Genomic DNA, 23,244 nt, shown 5'->3' on the forward strand with positions numbered 1-23,244 from the left:
TATAAAATTTTATTTCAGTTATTAAAGACGATTTTTTTTCAATTGTAATGAAAATTCACAACATTTTTTTGCAATTTTTTATTTATATATTCAAAAATATACAGTTTTTTGGAAAAAGGCTGTGTTAAATTATGCATAAGGTGCTGTTTAACATTTACTGAAAGTTTGAAACAAATATGTTTGGAAGATCCTTAGAAAACATGTAATTAGTATGAGAAAATAAAAAGTTTTGGGAATCGAGCGACAAAGATTGGATTAACTTTTTAGTGCATTCCAGGTCCATAGGATGGATTATCTTCATCCTCTGCAAACTCCTCCTCCAGCTTCCTCTAGTTCCTCCTCCTGTTTACTCTTGCTTGTATTTGTAGACTCTTTACAGCCCTGTTTGCAGCCCGAAGGCGTTCCTTGTCTAAATCAAGCATCGCTCGTACCATGTTAGAACCTATCTTCATTCCCATATTTCTAAATACCTTGCACCTTACAATGTTGCCATCATTGAAAGTCGCAACAGCAACTTTACTTTTACTCATTATTATACTTCAACAAAACAGAGACTCGAGAAACAGAATTAATTACGAATATTTTCAAGATAACGACAGAGTAAATAAACATGAAACAATCGACAATCACACCAGCGACATATATTGAACCATCACAGGTTAGCCACAACACATACTTTATCTCACATCACTAAAATGTACCTGATGAACACGGACGTTAATAATAACACCATTTGACAGCAGTTTAACAGCGCCACAGTGGGTCACGCCCATGTAGAACACATTTCAAAAAAAATTTAAAAATAGTTGTAGTCTTCGGAATTGAATAAATTATATATCTATTAAAAGGTAAGGGTCTGCAGATTCAGAAAACGCAAAAAAGTAAAAATTGAACTTTTCATGATTTTGAGCCTTTCCGGAGCCCCTTAAGATTTTTTTGTGAGGTAAGTGTCTTCTTCTAATTCAGGTCCATTATTTTGCGTTAATTATTGGAGCACTCATATTGCGTTTGAGTTGTATTTGTCAGCAGTAATTCTGTAGGTCAGAAATGAAATGATAAAAAAATAGCAAAGATAGAGTACGTTCAATTACACTCAGCAGCTTTAGATGGTTCAGTTGCATTAAGCAGTTTCACTCAGCAGTTTCAGAATTAAATTTAGAAGATTCATCTTCTGAGTTATTCCAGTTCAAGTAGAGATGTATTAGGAGGTTTCACCATCTCAGTTATTGCAGTATGAGTGGAGAATTATTTAATGAAGAAGTATCAGTGTGTGCACCAGCCTAGTAAGCAGGAGACTTTGGTTTCGAATGCTTGTCCGCCACAAATTTCGAACCTCCCTCATTAATTTAAATCAATGCCCACTCTAAGCCAATGTCTGTAATTCCCTTGTGTCTTAGTCTTCGGACTGATGACTGTTTTTCTCTTTAATCATTTCTTCCTCTTGATCAGCCAGCAGATCTTTGTAGAACCATCTGGAAGAGATGACAAAAGTCATGGGCTGGGATCTGCACATCTAGATACGGCGGTGGTATCCGTACACAAGTTCCAAAAAGAGCAGTGCATTGGCGGAGCCATCATTTGTAATCAGGTGATTCATGTGAAAACATTTCCGACGTGATCGTGGCCTCTCGATGGGAATACATACATTTTGAACGCGAAACGGTACTTGCAGCTAGACGCGTTGGGCATTTTATTTCGGGAATCGCTGGGGAATTCAGTATTCCGAGATCCACAATGTTAAGTGCGTGCCGAATTTGAAGCATTACTTCTCACAACGGGCAATGCACTGGCCGGTGGCCTTCCCATAACAACCAAGAGCAGCTGCGTTTGCGTAGAGTTGTCAGCGCTAACAGACAAGCAACACTGCGTGAAATAACCGCAGAAATCAATGTGTGACGTACAGCAATTGTATCTGTTAGGACAGTGCGACGACATGTAAGCGTATTGTCCTATCGCTGCCTTACTTGCGGAGTATCTTTGCGGGCAGCTGCGGTTGCAGAGTCGAGCACCGGACACGGAACTGTTATGTTGTGTTGTGGGTAGCTCTGCATGTAAGAAGCATTGTTATTATGGAAGTTAAAGTGTTGCTGGACGTGCTATTACAGTAAAGTGATGGAATATGGAAGTGATTCAGAGGTAATTGGGTAATGATATAATTAAAAATGAGCTGTGCAGCCAATGACGTATTTGTGTATCCTCTCGTTGCGCGTCGCACCGTTCATCAATCATCCGCGCCCTGTTCGGTCTCCAAGAATGAACTAATGTGAATCAGTAATGCTATTTACCACAAAGAGAGCACTTAAGTGCCAGGGTCTTGTAGCGAGCGTGAAAACGTGCGTACGGTCATCGCGTTGCGCATCATCAACGATCAGCCGCGCCGCGACGGTTACGCGCACGCTCGTACAAGTGAGAACTGAGAACTGAAAAATTAACTTTACAGACAGTGCTATATCATTACTAATGTCAAGGAAGACTGGTACCAAATATATGTGTACGCGTGACGAGCGTAAAAACTTCCGTCCGATCATTCGGCTTCCGCATCATCAACTATCACCAGAGCCGTGTCGGTTACGCGTATGCTCGTCCAAGTGACACTGTGGACAGATATTCATCTAGAAATTGCCATCAAAAAATAATTATTTAGAACGTAAACAGTGCAACCTGTGGTTTCTTATCGCCTCAGAATATAGATGTCTATACCAGACGTAGGACAGTGTTGTGTTTGACGTTGAGTGTCTCCCTTAAACCCGCTTGCGTATTTAGATACATTATTTCAGGCAAGCCAGCAGCAGTGTGGAGCTTAACAATACGACTGCCGCAGGATTATCAGGCACGTGGTGTGTATAGGGTGCACGGTCGAAACGACAACCAGTTTAAGGGGCTCCGGAAAGGCTCAAAATCATGAAAAGTTCAATTTTTACTTTTTTGCGTTTTCTGAATCTGCAGATTATTACCTTTTAATAGATATATAATTTATTCAATTCCGAAGACTACAACTATTTTTAAATTTTTTTTGAGATGTGTTCTACATGGGCGTGATCCACTGTGGCGCTGTTAAACTGCTGTCAAATGGTGTTATTATTAACGTCCGTGTTCATCAGTTACATTTTAGTGATGTGAGATAAAGTATGTTTTGTGGCTAACCTGTGATGGTTCAACATATATCGCTGGTGTGATTGTCGATTGTTTCATGTTTATTTACTCTGACGTTATCTCGAAAATATTCGTAATTAATTCTGTTTCTTGAGTCTCTGTTTTGTTGAAGTATAATAATGAGTAAAAGTAAAGTTATTAGAAATTAGAAATCCAAAGTGTCGACGAAATGAAGAAGGCTGTTTGGGCTCTTTTTTTTTCATACTTCTTCAACCGATGAAAATCCCCAACATAGCTTGTGTCCCAAAGAAGAAGACAGTTGGTGTAAATATAACAAAGGATTGCTAACTGGTGAAGTGTACACTCATAAGCATAGTCTGCCTCATGCAATAATGGAGGTGATAAAACCTATTTTCAGAGTTTAGCAGCACCTGAACTGTTGAAAAAGTGTATTCACGGAAAAACTCAAAACCCCAATGAAAGTGTAAATAGTGTTATATGGTCGAGAATCCCCAAGACTGTATTTGTTGGAATAGAAACACTTCACTTTGGTGTGTATGATGCTGTTGCGAATTTCAGTGACGGCAACATTGTAAGGTGCAAGGTATTTAGAAATATGGGAATGAAGATAGGTTCTACCATGGTACGAGCGATGCTTGCTTTAGACAAGGAATGCCTTCGGGCTGCAGACAGGGCTGTAAAGAGTCTAGAAATACAAGCAAGAGTAAACAGGAGGAGGAACAAGAGGAAGCTGGAGGAGGAGTTTGCAGAGGATGAAGATAATCCATCCTATGGACCTGGAATGCACTAAAAAGTTAATCCAATCTTTGTCGCTCGATTCCCAAAACTTTTATTTTCTCATACTAATTACATGTTTTCTAAGGATCTTCCAAACATATTTGTTTCAAACTTTCAGTAAATGTTACACAGTACCTTCTGCATAATTTAACACAGCCTTTTTCCAAAAAACTGTATATTTTTGAATATATAAATAAAAAATTGCAAAAAATGTTGTGAATTTTCATTACAATTGAAAAAAATCATCTTTAATAACTGAACTAAAATTTTGTAAAATCCCTGTGTTAAGTTGTAGCCCATATTCCAATAAATAATCTGTAACAAGTTCAACTTCCTACCTCAAATACTTTGTGAGGAAAGATGTAATTTATAAGCGTTATTTTAACATTGCAAGTATAGGGCGTTCCGGAGCCTCTTAAGGGTCCCCCACCCCCATTCGAACTCCTGGGCGTGTTACACCTGGGCTCGTGACCACTTCGATTGACCCCTAGACGACTGGGAAACTGTCGCCCAATCGGATGAGATGGTAAGAGCATGTCGCGGACTCTATGAAGCCTCCGACACAAGTTGTCAACGAGGCACCGTGCAGGCCTATGGTAGCTCCATAACGATGTGGGGAGTATTTACATCTAATGCAGTGGGTCCTCTGGTCCAACTGAATCGATCATTGACTGGAAACGTTTATGTTCTACTTTGAGACTATTCGCTGCCATTCACGGACCTCGTGTTCCCGAACAGTGATAAAATTTTTATGAATGACAATGCACCGTGTCACAGGCCCACAGTTGTTGGCGAATGGATTGATGAACATTCTGGACAAGTCGATCGAATGATTTGGCCACCCAGATCGCCAGACACGAGTCCAATTGAAGATGTATAGGACTTAATCGACAGGTCAGTTGGTGCACAACATCATGCGGCAGCAACAGTTTCGCAGTTACGGACAGCTGTAGAGACGGCGTGGCTCAGTATTCCTGCGACGACTAGTTGAGTCCATACCACGTCGAGTTGATGCAATATTCCAGGCAAAAGGAGGCCCGACACGGTACTGGAAGGCATCTCATGACTTCTGTCACCTCAGTATGTAATGGAGTGATCGAGAAATTCAATGTGTTCTGTAGCTATCAGTTGTTGTTGTTGTTGTTGTTGTTGTGGTCTTCAGTCCTGAGACTGGTTTGATGCAGCTCTCCATGCTACTCTATCCTGTGCAAGCTTCTTCATCTCCCAGTACCTACTGCAACCTACATCCTTCTGAATCTGCTTAATGTATTCATCTCTTGGTCTCCCCCTACGATTTTTACCCTCCACGCTGCCCTCCAATACTAAATTGGTGATCCCTTGATGCCTCAGAACATGTCCTACCAACCGATCCCTTCTTCTGGTCAAGTTGTGCCACAAACTTCTCTTCTCCCCAATCCTATTCAATACTTCCTCATTAGTTATGTGATCTACCCATCTAATCTTCAGCGTTCTTCTGTAGCACCACATTTCGAAAGCTTCTATTCTCTTCTTGTCCAAACTATTTACCGTCCATGTTTCACTTCCATACATGGCTACACTCCATACAAATACTTTCAGAAATGACTTCCTGACACTTAAATCTATACTCGATGTTAACAAATTTTTCTTCTTCAGAAACGCTTTCCTTGCTATCAGTACAATATGATTTTACTGTAATTGATAGTACCGCGTTTTAAGATTCTACTAGGTCTCTCGTAATGCCTCTGACGTCCTTGTTTCCATCAAACATTGCTATTTCTTACAACTGTACTAACTAAACCTTGTGGACCTGGAGTGATGGAATAGAATATAGAGTCGGTATACAAGTACGCTAACTTTTAAAAACATTGATGAATAAATGTATGCGGTATTGACGGTGTCTGTCGACCACACACGGGTTGCCGCTCTCGTCTCCGTGGCAGAAGACACACTTACACAGACCGCCTGCGCGCTGCCGAGAACCACACAATCTCCACGTCCTGCCGTCTTCACCACGGATCCTACCAGAGGATTCTACCTTCTCTTCTACCCAGTACGTGAAAATGTATCCGTCCGCGCGTCTTTTTAAGACGCTCCACACCAAACTCTGTCCAGTTCTCGGAAGACTCGCAGTATGACAACAACAATGAGCAAAAACTGTCGACCAGTGGCCAACATTATTGTACAGACAATTCAGCTATTGACTCTACGAGATTCAATGTTGAACAGAGAAGCAAGACACAGTTATGTATATTTTCAATTATTTTTTTCATAGCGTAAATAAATAAGTTCATTTTATCAATTTAAAAATTTTTTGGAGTGTGCTGAGGTGAACATGTCACATTAATATCTATAATCAATTTTCTTTCTGGACGATAGAGTGTATATTGTCAATAGACTCACTTTCAACTGTTATCAGGCTAACGTCAATTTGATGAAATATGAGGTCGTTGCGAAAGTTTTTGGTGTTGTTAACGGAGCTTTCTGTAACATATGACAGTTTCTTAATGACTAAGCTTGACGTAAAGCTTATCTTCCCAATCTTACAAAGGAGGACGCTACTGGAGCTATGAATTTTCCTGAGTTTCTGCATATTTAATGATATATTTCTAGTAACCTTATTATGGAACAGTGTTATTTCATATTGCTCGTAGCGTATTATATAAACACGATTTGATTGATTTATGTATATTTAATTACAATCTTATTGAGACAAAAGCAATTTAAGTCTTGTGAAACTGTAAGATGACTTGATATTGTGTATTTATCTAATTTTCCTAGCCTAAATATATAAATGAAAACGAAATGTAAATGGTCCGAGCTCATCTTAACGATATTTTAAGTAATTTTTTCGTAATGCATAGTATTCTGTTAAAGAACTGTAGTAGCCATTAAGTCTGACGGCAACTAACCCATTCCCATTGTCACTCTGTTCTGAAGAAGCCTTTCCAACAATAGGAATTGCACAGTATGGTGACGCTGTAGACAGCATTGAGAAAGTATGGCATCTGTGCATTGTCGTTTCTGTTGTGGGAACATCTTGTATACTGTAAGAGATACACTGCAAATTGACTGGGCTGTAGAGAGTAGTCATAATGGGAAGTCATTTTGTAGTCTGCTGTGCAAGACACTTTGATACATCTCATTGCAACAAGTAATAATTAGCACTTATCCATATGAAAGTTGTTTCTGTTACATCATTGCCGTGGATGTAAGAGCTTTCCTGGCATTGTTACCCATTGAAAATATTAAACCATATTATGCGAAGTATGCTGCTCAAGGGTTGACATTATGGTACTGCAGTCTAGACAGTTTATTAGAGATGTGAAGAATACGTAGGACTATCGTAGCATCGCGTCATGTTCTACACTGGGAGAGTCAGACTCACGATAACTAAAAAAGTGCGAAAAATGGTTTTGATTTAATAGATAGAGAGTGAAATATAACGAGTGTTACCATTTCATTTCAAACACCTATTTCATCATACATGTTATTTCTCGACTCAGTATCCCTGCTATACCATGGCCCGTTACAGCCATTATCTTTTAGATTTCCGTTTCATCTTCCCTACACCTTTTCCCCGATATTCATGTAACAGATTAAAATTATAACTGGGATTTTAGTCTTTCATTTAATGAATTCATGATATTAAAATGTGACCCACACATGTAAACAAACACGAAATGTAAATGGTCCAAGCTCATCTTAACGATGTTGTTGTTGTTGTGGTCTTCAGTCCTGAGACTGGTTTGATGCAGCTCTCCATACTACTATATCCTGTGCAAGCTTCTTCATCTCCCAGTACCTACTGCAACTTACATCCTTCTCAATCTGCTTAGTGTATTCATCTCTTGGTCTTCCTCTATGATTTTTACCCTCCACGCTGTCCTCCAGTACTAAATTGGTGATCCCTTGATGCCTCAGAACATGTCCTACCAACCGCTCCCTTCTTCTTGTGAAGTTGTGCCACAAACTCCTCTTCTCCCAATTCTATTCAATACCTCCTCATTAGTTATGTGATCTACCCATCTAATCTTCAGCATTCTTCTGTAGCACCACATTTCGGAAGCTTCTATTCTCTTCTTGTCCAAGCTATTTATCGTCCACGTTTCACTTCCATACATGGCTACACTCCATACAAATACTTTCAGAAATGACTTCCTGACATTTAAATCTATACTCGATGTTAAAAATTTTTTCTTCTTCAGAAACGCTTCCCTTGCCATTGCCATTGCCAGTCTACATTTTATATCCTGTCTACTTCGACTATCATCAGTTATTTTGCTCACCAAATAGCAAAACTCATTCACTACTTTAAGCATCTCACTTCCTAATCTAATTCCCTCAGCATCACCCGATTTAATTCGACTACATTCCATTATCCTCGTTTTACTTTTGTTGATGTTCATCTTATATCCTCTTTTCAAGACACTGTCCATTCCGTTCAACTGCTCTTCCAAGTCCTTTGCTGTCTCTTACAGAATTACAATGTCATCGGCGAACCTCAAAGTTTTTATTTCCTCTCCATGGATTTTAATACCTACTCCGAACTTTTCTTTTGTTTCCTTTATCTTAACGATATTTTAAGTAATTTTTACGTAATGCATAGTATTCTGTTAAAGAACTGTAGTAGCCATTACGTCTTCCCTACACCTTTTGCCCGATTTCATGTAACAAATTAAAATTATAATTGGGATTTTCATCTTCCCTTTAATGAATTCATAATATTAAATTGTCTGTGAACTTCAAACCGATAACTTCTTCAATAATATTTGTGACAATGAATAAATTGCAAAGTACTGCTGAAGGTCCTACGATGGACATTAGTATAGCTGTAGCTACAGAAATTTTGAATACACATTTTCTCCCAATCTGACTTCACTCGTACAGTCATCGTGGTAAACTTGCTTCTTAATTTGATATGATAATTTGATTCAGAGGTGAGTGGATTTTATAGTTATATATGTTCCGTACTTTAGTAACAGTCGTCAACGGATCTCCACATTATTGGCCGAGGACATTCGCTGTTAAGTTACGCAGGGTGTATCGTAATTAAATTCGTAAATGCATACTGTCGAAAGGACACCGTACTAGAAGCAAATAGGTTTAGTAATCATGGGCTCCAGCGATCGTGTGAGACCCAACTCGCTTTATTTGTTCGTGAGACCCAGAAAATACACTCCTGGAAATTGAAATAAGAACACCGGGAATTCATTGTCCCAGGAAGGGGAAACTTTATTGCCACATTCCTGGGGTCAGATACATCACATGATCACACTGACAGAACCACAGGCACATAGACACAGGCAACAGAGCATGCACAATGTCGGCACTAGTACAGTGTATATCCACCTTTCGCAGCAATGCAGGCTGCTATTCTCCCATGGAGACGATCGTAGAGATGCTGCATGTAGTCCTGTGGAACGGCTTGCCATGCCATTTCCACCTGGCGCCTCAGTTGGACCAGCGTTCGTGCTGGACGTGCAGACCGCGTGAGACGACGCTTCATCCAGTCCCAAACATGCTCAATGGGGGACAGATCCGGAGATCTTGCTGGCCAGGGTAGTTGACTTACACCTTCTAGAGCACGTTGGGTGGCACGGGATACATGCGGACGTGCATTGTCCTGTTGGAACAGCAAGTTCCCTTGCCGGTCTAGGAATGGTAGAACGATGGGTTCGATGACGGTTTGGATGTACCGTGCACTATTCAGTGTCCCCTCGACGATCACCAGTGGTGTACGGCCAGTGTAGGAGATCGCTCCCCACACCATGATGCCGGGTGTTGGCCCTGTGTGCCTCGGTCGTATGCAGTCCTGATTGTGGCGCTCACCTGCACGGCGCCAAACACGCATACGACCATCATTGGCACCAAGGCAGAAGCGACTCTCATCGCTGAAGACGACACGTCTCCATGCGTCCCTCCATTCACGCCTGTCGCGACACCACTGGAGGCGGGCTGCACGATGTTGGGGCGTGAGCGGAAGACGGCCTAACGGCGTGCGCGACCGTAGCCCAGCTTCATGGAGACGGTTGCGAATGGTCCTCGCGAATACCCCAGGAGCAACAGTGTCCCTTATTTGCTGGGAAGTGGCGGTGCGGTCCCCTACGGCACTGCGTAGGATCCTACGGTCTTGGCGTGCATCCGTGCGTCGCTGCGGTCCGGTCCCAGGTCGACGGGCACGTGCACCTTCCGCCGACCACTAGCGACAACATCGATGTACTATGGAGACCTCGCGCCCCACGTGTTGAGCAATTCGGCGGTACGTCCACCCGGCCTCCCGCATGCCCACTTTACGCCCTCGCTCAAAGTCCGTCAACTGCACATACGGTTCACGTCCACGCTGTCGCGGCATGCTACCAGTGTTAAAGACTGCGATGGAGCTCCGTATGCCACGGCAAACTGGCTGACACTGACGGCGGCGGTGCACAAATGCTGCGCAGCTAGCGCCATTCGACGGCCAACACCGCGGTTCCTGGTGTGTCCGCTGTGCCGTGCGTGTGATCATTGCTTTTACAGCCCTCTCGCAGTGTCCGGAGCAAGTATGGTGGGTCTGACACACCGGTGTCAATGTGTTCTTTTTTCCATTTCCAGGAGTGTATTAGATACAGGCTCCCAGGTAGATGCCATTTTCCTTGACTTCCAGAAGGCGTTCGATACAGCTCCGCACTGTCGCCTGATAAACAAAGTAAGAGCCTACGGAATATCAGACCAGCTGTGTGGCTGGATTGAAGAGTTTTTAGCAAACAGAACACAGCATGTTGTTCTCAATGGAGAGACTCTACAGACGTTAAAGTAACCTCTGGCTTGCCACAGGGTAGTGTTATGGGACCATTGCTTTTCACAATATATATAAATCACCTAGTAGATAGTGTCGGAAGTTCCATGCGGCTTTTCGCGGATGATGCTGTAGTATATAGAGAAGTTGCAGCATTAGAAAATTGCAGCGAAATGCAGGAAGATCTGCAGCGGATAGGCACTTGGTGCAAGGAGTGGCAACCGACCCTTAACATAGACAAATGTAATATATTGCGAATACATAGAAAGAAGGATCCTTTATTGTATGATTATATGATAGCGGAACAAACACTAGTAGCACTTACTTCTGTAAAATATCTGGGAGTATGCGTACGGAACGATTTGAAGTGGAATGTTCATATAAAATTAATTGTTGGTAAGGCGGGCACAAAGTTGAGATCCACTGGGAGAGTCCTTAGAAAATGTAGTACATCAACGAAGGAGGTGGCTTAGAAAACACTCGTTCGACCTATACTTGAGTATTGCTCATCAGTGTGGGATCCGCACCAGGTCGGGTTGACAGAGGAGACAGAGAAGATCGAAAGAAGAGAGGCGCGTTTCGTCGCAGGGTTATTTGGCAAGCGTGACAGCGTTATGGAGATGTTTAGGAAACTCAAGTGGCAGACTCTGCAAGAGAGGCGCTCTGCATCGCGGTGTAGCTTGCTGTCCAGGTTTCGAGAGGGTGCGTTTCTGGATGAGGTATCGAATATATTGCTTCCCCCTACTTATACCTCCCGAGGAGATCACGAATGTAAAATTAGAGAGATTCGAGCGCGCGCGGAGGCTTTCCAGCAGTCGTTCTTCCCGCGAACCATACGCGACTGGGACAGGAAATGGAGGTAATGACAGTGGCACGTAAAGTGCCCTCCGCCACACACCGTTGGGTGGCTTGCGGAGTAAAAATGTAGAATGTAGATGTAGATGCATACCTCAAGTGCTACGAGCACTTCTTCAACTTCAATACTTTGGAACGAATCCTTTCTAATGCACGCTCTTTGCTTTCAATGTTTTGCCACGTGATAGTACTGACCAGATCAGGAAAAAAAATCTACTAAACGTGGATTACATAATACAAACCTTAAAAGCTAGGAGCACTTTATCGGCAGGAGCGTTTCACGATAGCGAAACTGAGCAATTGCTCATAGTCCTTAAGGTATGCACATAAGACCCCACGCTTACCGAAATTTTTTTCCGGTTCATTCTACCACCTCTCAAAATACTCAAAGCGAAGAACATGCATTAGCTGCCAATTGTTTCACAGTATTGAAGATGAAGAAGTTCTCGTAACTCTTAAGGTATTCATTTTAGAGAACATATTAATAGGCTTTTTTGCTTCTAGTGTCGTGTACTTTCCAGTGTATACGTTTGCGCCTTTAATTATGATACACCTTTTATTACCGCCCCCAACCCTTGCGCTTACCGCAGGCGTGATTACTTTTTAACCGCTAATTTATGGTCTCGGGGTGTGACAGGGCGAGCTGCATTATCCCAGCTCGCCTCTGATTTACGCCTCCCAGGCTCCATTAGCACATTCCGCTCAGCGCTCCCCACCGCACTTCCATTCACACAGGTTTTCAGGATTTTTCCCGCCAAAGTTTGGTGATACACAAAGAGAGCAAACAAAAACCGCCATTACTAGAGGCTGTTCTGTTTTATTGCACTCTATCGCCCGTAGTGGACCCGCTATCAGCAGAAGCTGCGGTTTTCCCACAGAATTGCCTCGTAAACGCGTTTCTGACACGGACCTGATAACTTTTTACGACCACTTGTCATCCTAAATTTCGCTATGCCCTGAAACCAGTCAAGGATGAAGCACTGGATGGCTCCTCGCCATACGGTTCTTATCACACTCAGTATCACTACGACCGTCAGTGACATATCACTCGATCGTATAGCTCCATATTTTCTTTCAGATCTTTCGAGTAGCATCAGTGAACCACGTCCCGCAATAATACAGACCTGTGTGATATAATTTCGTAATAGATTATCGAAGCAAAGTGATCACGACCCCTAGCAGCAAACTCTTTGACGCTAACCCAACATGTGTTGGGTCAATTCATTTCTTTTCTTATAAATAAGATATATATATATATATAACAACAGCACATCATTGCCGGTTGTTTCCATATTCCATAGATACCACGTAAACCTTCTAAATGTGTATTCTAGGAGTGCTTTAAGAACTCTATATTTCGAATGTTGAAACCAGTTACATTCAAAACCACAAATTCAACTGAGGATCTGTAACAACAAAAGATCACAATAGGTTAAAAAGTTTGGTGGGGGCTAACTAATTTCAAAATCGTACTATATAGGAACTAAGTAAGCTGTTGTGCAAAACTGAAATTCGTGTAAACGACTGTTTTGAAAAATGGTTATTCAACTAATGCTGGAGCACAAAATATCATGTTTCACGGATACCACTATAACCCTGACACTTCTGCTGGTTTCGTATTACTAAAACATAAACAAAAATATTAAATTATCTGTGACTGCAGATATGTTACAGACTCACCGAATCTGCGAGCAGTTTTGTAATCAGTACAGAAATTCTTTTAACCTCAAACACTTTCGTAAAAATTACGTTTATTTTATATTGCTAAGATGACAGAAATGTTTGTGAAAATAATATGGCTCCTACCACATCAAATTCAGACAAATTTAATATGAAAGGGAAAAGTCTTTTAAGCTAGTGCTAGTACAAAATAAAATAGCGCTTTTCAGACAGCTTAACTCTACACTGACCAACAACATTAAATGGTAACTTTTTCGAAACCTCGTCATTTTCTCCTTTGACGACGGAGAAGTCCGGATTTTTGCTCTAAAATGCCTACCACCTTTCTCTGTAACTGTGCGAAATCGTGGCGTCCTGCCACTTCATACTCGACCTCGGTGGTGCTGCAAATAGCAAGTCGTCTACACACACACAAAAAAGGACAGAGCTTGGAAGTTCATGTGAGGTGAGTGATAAGGTTGTCACATTGGCACCAAATTGCTCCATATTTCTTCCCAAGCCTCTGTGGACGTGTCAAACATTGTGGGTAGATCATCACACCTCCCCTTATTCACATTTCACCCCTTCTCTTGCATCCTCGACGGGGGTGACAATAGCGATGTCGACCATTGAAGGCATGGGTTTTCTTACAGATGGCCGGGAAAAACCATTTGGACATAATGCAACGCCAAAATGCCTCAGAAGCTTTCATGTTGTTGTTTTTGTTGTTGTTGTTGTTGTGGTCTTCAGCCCAGAGAATGGTTTGATATAGCTTTCCATGCTACTCTATCCTGTGCAAGCTTCTTCATATCTGAGTAACTACTGCAACATACTTGCTTCTGAATCTGCTTACTGTATTCGTCGCTTGGTCTTTCCCTATGATTTTTACCCTCCACGCTTCCATTCAGTACTAAATTGGTAATTCCTTGATGCCTCAGAACGTGTCCTACCAACCGATCGCTTCTTCTATTGAAGTTGTGCCACAAATTCCTCTTCTCCCCAATTTTATTCTGTACCTCCTCATTAGTTACGTGATCTACCAACCTAATCTTCAGCATTCTTCTGTAGCACCACATTTCGAAAGCTTCTATTCTCTTCTTGTCCAAACTATTTATCGTATATGTTTCACTTCCATACATGGCTACGCTCCACACAAATACTTAAAACTATACTCGATGTTAACAAATTTCTCTTCTTCACAAACTTTTTTCCTTGCCAAGGCCAGTCTACATTTTATATCCTCTCTACTTCGACCATCATCAGTTATTTTGCTCCACAAATAGCAAAACTCATCTACTACGTAAAGTGTGTCATTTCCTAATATAATACCCTCTGCATCACCTGATGTAATTCGAATGCAATCCATTATCCTCGTTTCACTTTTGTTGATTTTCATCTTATATCCTCCTTTCACGACACTATCCATTCCGTTCAACTGCTCTCCCAAGTCCTATGCTGTCTCTGACGGAATTACAATGTCATCAGCAAATATCAAAGTTTTTATTTCTTCTCCATGAATTTTGATGCCTACTTCAAATTTTTCTTTTGTTTCCTTTACTGCTTGCTCAGTATAGAAATTGAATAACATCGGGGATAGGCTACAATCGTGTCTACATCTACCTCTATATCTACATCCATACTCCGCAAGCCACCTCACGGTGTGTGACGGAGGGTAATTTGAGTACCTCAATCGGTTCTCCCTTCTATTCCAGTCTCGTATTGCTCGTGGAAAGAAAGATTGTCGGCACGTCCCTGTGTGGACTCTAATCCCTCTGATTTGATCCTCGTGGTCTCTTCGCGAGACATACGAAGGAGGGAGCAATATACTGCTTGACTGATCGAAAAAAATGGCTCTGAGCACTATGGGACTTAACATCTGTGGTCATCAGTCCCCTAGAACTTAGAACTACTTAAACCTAACTAACCTAAGGACATCACACACATCCATGCCCGAGGCAGGATTCGAACCTGCGACCGTAGCAGTCGCGCGTTTCCGGACTGAGCGCCTAGAACCGCTAGACCACCGCGGCCGGCGCTTGACTGATCGGTGAAGGTATATTCTCGAAACTTCAGCAAAAGCCCGTACCGAGTTACTGAGCGTCTCTCTGGCAGAGTCTTGCACTGGAGTTTATCTATCATCTCCGTAACGCTTTCGAGATTACTAAATGATCCTATAACGGAGCGCACTATTTTCCGTTGGATCTTCTCTATCTCTTCTATCAACCCTATCTGGTATGGATCCCGCACCGGTGAGCAGTATTCAAGCAGTGGGCGAACAAGTGTACTGTAACGTACTTCCTTTGTTTTCCGATTGCATTTCCTTAGGATTCTTCCAATGAATCTCAGTCTGGCATCTGCTTAACTGACGATTAATTTTATGTGGTCATTCCATTTTAAATCACTCGTAATGCCTACTCCCAGATAATTTATGGAATTAACTGCTTCCAGCTGCTGACCTGCTATATTGTAGCTAAATGATACAGGATCTTTCTTTCTATGTATACACAGCACATTACACTTGTCACATTGAGTTTCAATTGCCATTCCCTGCACCATGCGTCAATTCGTTGCAGATCCTCCTGCATTTCAGTACAGTTTCCCATTGGTACAACCTCTCGATATACTACAGCATCACCAGCAAGAAGCATCAGTGAACTTCCGATGTTATCCACAAGGTCATTTATGTATATTGTGAATAGCAACGGTCCTACGACACTCCCCTGCGGCACACCTGAAATCACTCTTACAGCGGAAGACTTCTCTCCATTGAGAATGAAATGGTGCGTTCTATTATCTAGGAACTCTTCAATACAATCACACAATTGGTCTGATAGTCCATATGCTCTTACTTTGTTCATTAAACGACTGTGGGGAACTGTATCAAACGCCTTGCGGAAGTCAAGAAACACGGCATCAACTTGGGAACCCGTGTCTACGACCCTCTGAGTCTCGTGGACGAATAGCGCGAGCTGAGTTTCACACGATCGTCTTTTTCGAAACCCATGCTGATTCCTACAGAGTAGACTTCTAGTCTCCAGAAAAGTCATTATACTCGAACATAATACGTGTTCCAAAATTCTAGAACTGATCAACGTTAGAGACATACGTCTATAGTTTTGCACATCTGTTCGACGTCCCTTCTTGCAAACGGGGATGACCTGTGCCCTTTTCCAATCCTTTGGAACGCTACGCTCCTCTAGAAACCTATGGTACACCGCTGCACGAAGGGGGGCAAGTTCCTTCGCGTACTCTGTGTAAAATCGAACTGGTATCCCATCAGGTCCAATGGCCTTTCCTCTTTTTAGTGATTTTAATTGTTTTCCTATCCCTCTGTTATCTATTTCGATATCTACAATTTTGTCATCTGTGCGACAATCTAGAGAAGGAACTACAGTGCAGTCTTCCTCTGTGGAACATCTTTGGAAAAAGACATTTAGTATTTCGGCCTTTAGTTTGTCATCCTCTGTTTCAGTACAATTTTGGTCACAGAGTGTCTGGACATTTTGTTTTGATCCACCTACCACTTTGACATAAGACCAAAATTACTTAGGATTTTCTGCCAGGTCAGCACATAGAACTTTACCTTCGAATTCATTGAACGCCTCTCGCATAGCCCTCCTTACACTACATTTCGCTTAGCGTAATTTTTGTTTGTCTGTAAGGCTTTGGCTATGTTTATGTTTGCTGTGAAGTTCCCTTTCCTTCCGCAGCAGTTTTCTAACTCGGCTGTTGTACCACGGTGGCTCTTTTCCATCTCTTACGATCATGCTTGGCACATACTCATCTAAAGCATATTGTACGATGGTTTTGTACTTTGTCCACTGATCCTCAACACTATCTGTACTTCAGAGAAAACTTTTGTGTTGAGCCGTCAAGTACTCTGAAATCTGCTTTTTGTCACTTTTGCTAAACAGAAAAATCTTCATAACTTTTTAATATTTCTATTTACGGCTGAAATCATTGATGCAGTAACCGCTTTATGGTCGCTGATTCCCTGTTCTACGTTAACTGTTTCAAATAGTTCGGGTCTGTTTGTCACTCTCACTCCCTTCCCAACCACTGCTTCCCTTTCGTGCCCATTAACTCTTATAATTGGGCTCTGGTTTCTGTACTAATTGTAAATAGCGTTTCGCTCCCTGTATTTCACCCACGTCACCTTCAGAAATTGAAAGAGAGTATTTCAGTCAACGTTGTAAAACCTTACTCTAAATCTACAAACGCTAGAAACGCAGGTTTGTCGTCAGAGCCGTCATAAGTGGCGTGCATGAAACCACCCCTTCCCTTTTGGCGTTGCTTTTACACATCACGGTTGATAACGGCAACCTGCAGTGCGATGTACAATAGGGCGAAGTTCTTGACAGTCTCTGACACTACCGACATCCCCCCCCCCCCCGCTACCCCCCCGCCCTCCCACACACACCGAACGAGTCAGTCATTTTTTACCGATACTGCTGGCTACAACCTCAATAAATACGATCTCACCCTTTTGGAGTGGAGCGTGATTTGCTCTGATATGCAAGGTGGAGCCACTAGGCAGCATCAGAAACTATTACACGAAATTTTAACATGATCCAAAGCAGAAATATGTGTTTATGCTTTTTCATTCCTCCTTTTCATGCTCTCCTGGGGCATGTGCACAGCGGTGTGGGACATGAACATGCACATGAAAAAACCTGCATAAAAACGAATTCAGGACCGAATGCATTTCTGAAAAGACACACATGGAAAAGGACTACAGTGTCACAGTAACGTTGATCGGTAAGTGGACTGTGTTCAGAGATTTGTAACTCAGGTCGCCCATGCAACATTACACCCCCTCCCCCACAATATCATAACACCTGTACTACCTTTACGCCCCTCCCCCCTTTTTATAATACCTTTACAACCAAAACAATCACGTTCGACAATATTCCTCGATGCTTTATGCGGACTTTCAAATACAAATGTGGCCCTCAACTACGTACCCTCAGACTCAGAGTTGAAATATTGAAAGTTTTCTGATTTCGTTGTGTAGGGGCTGAGATACGAAGTTGCCGCATTTCAAGCCAAATACTGCTGAGCCTACAGCATACAATATGAATTGTGAATTTTGAATGTGGCATATAAATTTATAAATGGAAGGTTGCAATTAGGTAAAACCTGCAGGTACTATTTTTAACGACTTTAAATGACGAGTACCATAGCAGAGGTACCGTTAAGAATGCCGTTTATTACTGCAAAACACTTATTGGTGTCGACGGTCCAGCAATTAAATAAAATGTAAGTTGAACAACAGGAAAACAATAGATTCCTACTTCACGTAATAAGTTATGAGGAATAACATAACTCATGAGATATTCACTTCTGAACGCATACTACGTCTTCACTGCAGAAGCCACGGAAATGTCAATAGTGCACATGTCGGCACTACGAAATATTTCTATCTCCTGCAACCACGTGCAAACTGCTCCACTCTCCACGTAGTTCGCGTGACGGCCCATCGCGCCTCCTCGTCCAGAACTCTCTTGTCCCGTCCAGCACTTCCAATCAGTCTCCCAATTAACGAGCGCTGTGATTGGCTAGAACACTCCCGCCATTTCTCCAAGCCAACGCACACTCACAAACGTATTGAATCACATACGAAATACTGGATTTACATTTAAGTAACTTGAAAGTAAATAAATATTCCTACGGCTGGACCGTAAACACTCTCTAGACATTATTAAAAACATAAACAAATCAAATAAACATATATCAAAGGAATAGAAACCATATGTAGGCCAGTAGCCTAATGTCTGTGTGCTTTCTAAAACACAGTAAATATTTGACCAATTTCTTCATGAACAGTATATATCGGATATAACCAAAGACATAGACGAATACATAAATTTATAAATATGCTGCTACCATTTTTTCGTGTAACTGTGGAGTACTTATGGCCTGACACGATCGATAGTAATCGGCCACTTTGACCTCCAATAACTCATGTACTATTCACGTTACTTGCCTGTAGGTCGTACCAATTCAGGTTTACACTAATAGCTTTCTAAAGACACATCGATCGACAAAATCGGATTAACCGTTTAGATTTTGGAAATTACTTGCTGGGTGTTACTTGTACACTACTAGAACTGACATGTGATTACATTTTCAGGCAATTTTGGGGCATAGATCCAGAGAAAACAGTACCCAGAACAACCACCTCTGGCCGTAATAACGGCCTCGATACGCCTGGGCATTGAGTCAAATAGAGCTTGGATGGCGTATACGGGTGCAGCTGCCCATGCAGCTTCAACACGATACCACAGTTCATCAAGAGTAGTGACTGGCGTATTGTGACGAGCCGGTTGCTCGGCCACCATTGACCAGACGTTTTCAGTTGGTGAGAGATCTGGAGAATGTGCTGGCCAAGGCAGCAGTCGAACATTTTCTGTATCCAGAAAGGCCCGTACAGGACCTGCAACATGCGGTCGTGCATTATCTTGCTGAAATGTAAGGTTTCGCAGGGATCTTGAGGACGTCCCCGTCTGTTGACTCAGGGATCGAGACGTGGCTGCACGATCCGTTACAGCCATGGGGATAAGATGCCTGTCATCTCGACTGCTAGTGATACGAGGCCGTTGGGATCCAGCACGGCGTTCCGTATTACCCTCCTGAACCCACAGATTCCATATTCTGCTAACAGTCATTGGATCTCGACCAACGCGAGCAGCAATGTCGCGATACGTTAAACCGCAATCGCGATAGGCTACAATCGGACATTTATCAAAGTCGGAAACTTGATGGTACGCATTTCTCCTCCTTACACGAGGCATCACAACAACGTTTCACCAGGTAACGCCGGTCAACTGCTGTTTGTGTATGAGAAATCGGTTGGGAACTTTCCTCATGTCAGCACGTTGTAGGTGTCGCTACCGGCGCCAAACCTCGTGTGAATGCTCTGAAAAGCTAATTATTTGCATACCACAGCATCTTCTCCTGTCGGTTAAATTTCGCGTCTGTAGCACGTCATCTTCGAAGTGTAGCAATTTTAATGTCCCGTGGTGTATTTTCAGGGCACCACAATTCTCCCGTTACCTCACACTTACGTGTGCCGCTCCGTGGTATATGAGAGTACCACTAAAATCACTATAAAGACTGAATCTACTGTCTTCCAAGAAGAGCACACTGCCCCACTCCTGATCCAGTCCTTAAACTCTTTGCACAATTGGAAATATTTGAACATGGTATACTCAATGCTCAACGTTATTGCGGCATTTTAGTCCTCCCCCGTGTGCTTCTATTCTGCTGTGCATTCAACCCTTACCTCATTTTTCTGGATAACAATGCGCGGTCGCATCGACCAGCGCTGGTGGAGGCATTTTTGGAATGAGTATATATTCGGCGATTGGACTGTTCTGCCTGTTCCCCCGACTTGAACCCTGTCAAGCACGTGTGGGGGTGCGTTAGGGAGACGTGTTCCAGAACTTCCATATGTACCAATGACCATCCAGCAGGAATGGGACGCCCTACCACAAGAATTCCTTACCAACCTCGTGGCCAACATGGGAATACGTTGTAGCGCATGCTCTTCCACCCGTGGTGATCACACAATCCGTTAGACTTAAGAATCTAGTACTCCCTTCTGTAATGTCGAGCGGACCCTCATAAATGGCGGTGATTTCAGTGTAATTATTCTTGTTGAATGAAACTGTCATTTCTGTACGTCTCGTGCATATTTCTTTCAGTTACCTTCCTGTACTATACTGTAGCTGTTTCTATGTTCGGCCCAAGTTCCATGACCTATATTACTCCTCAGTGACACATAATGCAAAAGGTACATTAGTCCTAAAATTTTACACACCAGTGTTTTATAAATTATTGAGGCAAAAATCACAAACCTTCAGAAGCCTTTGGTGGCCTTGAGTGGCGGAAGTACAGCCCTTTATATGTTGAAATTGAGAGTGTAATGCATATAACATTCACTTTAACCTTATGACCCATAAATGACTTCACTCACCACGTACTTTAAAAAATACGGATTTCGAGTCTAAACGTCGTAATTTCATTGTACTATGCAGAGAACATCAACACAGTCTGACGAGAAATGTGTGGCTTACGTAGAGTGTGTCCTATAAATCTCTCGCTTCCCCTTCCCTATACCTTCCTACGTGAAACAGAGGGATAGTGTAATAAAAGTAACCGAAACACTACAGAATTGTCATATAGCCCTAGTAAACGCAATTGCCGGCCGGTGTGGCCGAGCGGTTCTAGGCGCTTCAGTCTCGAATCGCGCGACCGCTACGGTCGTAGGTTCGAATCTTGCCTCGGGCATGGATGTGTGTGATGTCGTTAGGTTAGTTAGGATTAAGTAGTTCTAAGTTCTAGGGGACTGATGACCTCAGATGTTAAGTCCCATAGTGCTCAGAGCCATTTGAACCATTTAGGAAACCGCAATTCCCTCAAGAAAAAGATAAAGCAAAAAAAAAACTCAAAACAAAAGTGTATCAAACATCGCTTCAATACTTCATCGAGTTTATACATGGTGATTCTTATTAAGGTTTACAAACGGCCGAAGCGACTTAAATTTGCTGAGACAAGTGGCCTCAACAGATGACGTATCTCGCAACATGTGCAGTGATTGGGCTTGATAATGAACGGGTGATTGAGCGATGCAATACTTGCTTTCGAACCAATCGATCCAGATTTCTAACACCTTTCGTAAATGTGATCTATTGTAAACGTACAAGTTACAGAATTATTGTCCTTGCCTTAACCAAGTAAAAGCTATTCTTATTTTGTGTTTCTTTCCTTTTTATTTAGTGAAAGAAACGTACACTGACAGGTAACGACGCAGTTCGGAAGCTTATACTCATTTACTTGTGACGCAATGCGGTAAGTTTCTACTGTAGTGTACTTCGGAATAGACAAGCTGGAAGCACGAGACAGGTAAATGAGGTAATAAATCTTACCTTAATGTAAATACATTGTTGTCTACCGCAATGAAAAAAAAAAAAAAACACCGCCTGTCAGACTCAAGCCTCAAAAACCTGAACCCCACGCGCTGAAGTCGCGCACATGGGCCCACTTACCCAGCGATGTGAATACTTGACTTCGGTGGGGATTCAAATTCAATTTTAATTGTTTTGGTAAATAAATAGTAAACCCCTCTACTCATCTTGTATTGTTTTTACAATGGCCTTTCTGCCTGGTGATTTAAAATTGGTTTTAACTGTTCTGATAAATATCATATCAATCCCACTCAGCTCCTGTTGTATTTCTGTAACTTTACCATTGTCCCTGGGCAGTGAAAATCAGTTTGTAGCACATAAACTTAAAGTAAATTGTATTTATTGAAATTACTATTGGTTTGCTGTTTTTAACAAAAATTTGTAAGAAATAAGCAACATAATCAACCAAATCAGCCAGAACTTTCATTCTGCCGACGCTCTGGTACAACAGCGATGATCTATCTGCCAGGCATTACTCGATTCTAGAGCATTATTTTCCCCGAATATCGGATGCTTATGATTACCAGCTGTAGAAGTTCCTGTTTCAACATGTAAAGGCTATTCTGCTCAAGACTGAAATAGGAAAATTCGTCCAACCAACCGGAACTTCACAATAAAGCTTTATGTATTTGTCCTTCGGCAAAACTCAGCCGTAATTGTGACCTTGTATAGATCTTTTACAGGCATTACAAGTGGTCATGGACTGTGAAACTTTAGAGCTCCAGGCTGACAAAACTACCCCAACAGTTCCGCACAACAACGATTGCTCTGGGAGACAGACTCTTGCCATTACAGTCAACGAGACGAGCTCCAGTTAATATTTCACACAGTTGAACTGGGAAGCTCTAATCGAATCTAAAAAAGTACTCAGGCTGACAAAGGAATGTATATTCAAGCGACGATGATAACCACCACAAGTATACAAGGAGAACTATGGAGTGCCAATTTCTATGAGAGACCTTTAACCATTCCTAAAGGTATGTGCACCGCAACAGCCAAACCTGTTCAGGAAAGTCAGCTAACTGTCATTCACTACAGTTCTGCCGTCTGTCGGAATGGTTCGGAATTTCACACACGTACAGAAGAAACATCAAATTTGAAACTCATAAAAGT

Source organism: Schistocerca cancellata, chromosome 7 (genome assembly GCF_023864275.1).
Source record: "Schistocerca cancellata isolate TAMUIC-IGC-003103 chromosome 7, iqSchCanc2.1, whole genome shotgun sequence".
In the NCBI taxonomy this organism is placed as follows: domain Eukaryota; kingdom Metazoa; phylum Arthropoda; class Insecta; order Orthoptera; family Acrididae; genus Schistocerca; species Schistocerca cancellata.